This window comes from Osmerus mordax (assembly GCF_038355195.1).
Source record: "Osmerus mordax isolate fOsmMor3 chromosome 7 unlocalized genomic scaffold, fOsmMor3.pri SUPER_7_unloc_1_5, whole genome shotgun sequence".
Classification (NCBI taxonomy): Eukaryota; Metazoa; Chordata; class Actinopteri; order Osmeriformes; family Osmeridae; genus Osmerus; species Osmerus mordax.
The window spans coordinates 15,001-17,500 of record NW_027120344.1 but is presented as its reverse complement, the minus strand read 5'-3'; positions in this window follow the sequence as shown (position 1 = coordinate 17,500).

The window sequence follows — 2,500 nt, the reverse complement described above, 5'->3', positions numbered from 1 at the left end:
CCCCTTTTCCGTAGCCCCGTTTAAAGTTTTGTTTGGGCTCCTGTTCAGCGGGGAAGCGCGTGCGCGTGGCAACCTTGACACGCCCGTGTTCCCCTGGACCAGACCTTTCTAACGCCGCCTGAGTTAAGGTGCTACGACGTCCCCAAGTGGGGATGCCTGTAAATGAACACCTTTTCCCAACTTTGAATGTAAGTTTCCAGTATCATTGAAAATGTGGCCTCAAACGTGCAGTTTTGCCCCCGAACGTGGGATTTGGCTGGGGACGGTTTCTAAATTCAAGTTGGGATGGGGGGCACCGAGGTGAGTGGTGGTTGTCCCCGAAAAAGCCCTCCCCTTTTCCGTAGCCCCGTTTAAAGTTTTGTTTGGGCTCCTGTTCAACGGGGATGCGCGTGCGCGTGGCAAACATGACACGCCCGTGTTCCCCTGGACCAGACCTTTCTAACGCCACCTGAGTTAAGGTGCTACGACGTCCCCAAGTGGGGATGCCTCTAAATGAAGCCAATTTCTCCTATTTGAATGCACTCTCCCAGCCCAGAGAGGCATGTGCCTTAAAATTCACAGTTATTCACCCGAACGTGGGATTTTGTTGAGGACGGTTTCTAAATTCAAGTTGGAACAGGGGGCACCGACGTGAGTGGTGTTTGTCCCCGAAAAAGCTCTCCCCTTTTCCGTAGCCCCGTTTAAAGTTTTGTTTGGGCTCCTGTTTAGCGGGGATGCGCGTGCGCGTGGCAACCTTGACACGCCCGTGTTCCCCTGGACCAGACCTTTCTAACGCCGCCTGAGTTAAGGTGCTACGACGTCCCTAAGTGGAGATGCCTGTAAATGAACACCTTTTCCCAACTTTGAATGTAAGTTTCCAGTATCATTGAAAATGTGGCCTCAAACGAGCAGTTTTGCCCCCGAACGTGGGATTTGGCTGGGGACGGTTTCTAAATTCAAGTTGGGATGGGGGGAACCGAGGTGAGTGGTGGTTGTCCCCGAAAAAGCCCTCCCCTTTTCCGTAGCCCCGTTTAAAGTTTTGTTTGGGCTCCTGTTCAGCGGGGATGCGCGTGCGCGTGGCAAACATGACACGCCCGTGTTCCCCTGGACCAGACCTTTCTAACGCCACCTGAGTTAAGGTGCTACGACGTCCCCAAGTGGGGATGCCTCTAAATGAAGCCAATTTCTCCTATTTGAATGCACTCTCCCAGCCCAGAGAGGCATGTGCCTTAAAATTCACAGTTATTCACCCGAACGTGGGATTTTGTTGAGGACGGTTTCTAAATTCAAGTTGGAACAGGGGGCACCGACGTGAGTGGTGTTTGTCCCCGAAAAAGCTCTCCCCTTTTCCGTAGCCCCGTTTAAAGTTTTGTTTGGGCTCCTGTTTAGCGGGGATGCGCGTGCGCGTGGCAACCTTGACACGCCCGTGTTCCCCTGGACCAGACCTTTCTAACGCCGCCTGAGTTAAGGTGCTACGACGTCCCTAAGTGGAGATGCCTGTAAATGAACACCTTTTCCCAACTTTGAATGTAAGTTTCCAGTATCATTGAAAATGTGGCCTCAAACGAGCAGTTTTGCCCCCGAACGTGGGATTTGGCTGGGGACGGTTTCTAAATTCAAGTTGGGATGGGGGGAACCGAGGTGAGTGGTGGTTGTCCCCGAAAAAGCCCTCCCCTTTTCCGTAGCCCCGTTTAAAGTTTTGTTTGGGCTCCTGTTCAGCGGGGATGCGCGTGCGCGTGGCAAACATGACACGCCCGTGTTCCCCTGGACCAGACCTTTCTAACGCCACCTGAGTTAAGGTGCTACGACGTCCCCAAGTGGGGATGCCTCTAAATGAAGCCAATTTCTCCTATTTGAATGCACTCTCCCAGCCCAGAGAGGCATGTGCCTTAAAATTCACAGTTATTCACCCGAACGTGGGATTTTGTTGAGGACGGTTTCTAAATTCAAGTTGGAACAGGGGGCACCGACGTGAGTGGTGTTTGTCCCCGAAAAAGCTCTCCCCTTTTCCGTAGCCCCGTTTAAAGTTTTGTTTGGGCTCCTGTTTAGCGGGGATGCGCGTGCGCGTGGCAACCTTGACACGCCCGTGTTCCCCTGGACCAGACCTTTCCAACGCCACCCGAGTCAAGGTGCTACGACGTCCCTAAGTGGGGATGCCTGTAGATGAGCACATTTTCCCAGCTTTGAATGTAAGTTTCCAGCATCATTGAAAATGTGGCCTCAAACGTGCAGTTTTGCGCCCGAACGTGGGATTTTGTTGAGGACGGTTTCTAAATTCAAGTTAGCATAAGGGGCACACGTGTGAGTTGTTATTTTCCCAGGATTGATGGTTTCCAATTCGGTAGCTCCGTTTAAAGTTTTGTTTTGGCCCCTGTTTAGCGGGGATGCGCGTGCGCGTGGCAAACTTGACACGCCCGTGTTCCCCTGGACCAGACCTTTCCAACGCCACCCGAGTCAAGGTGCTACGACGTCCCTAAGTGGGGATGCCTGTAGATGAGCACATTTTCCCAGCTTTGAATGT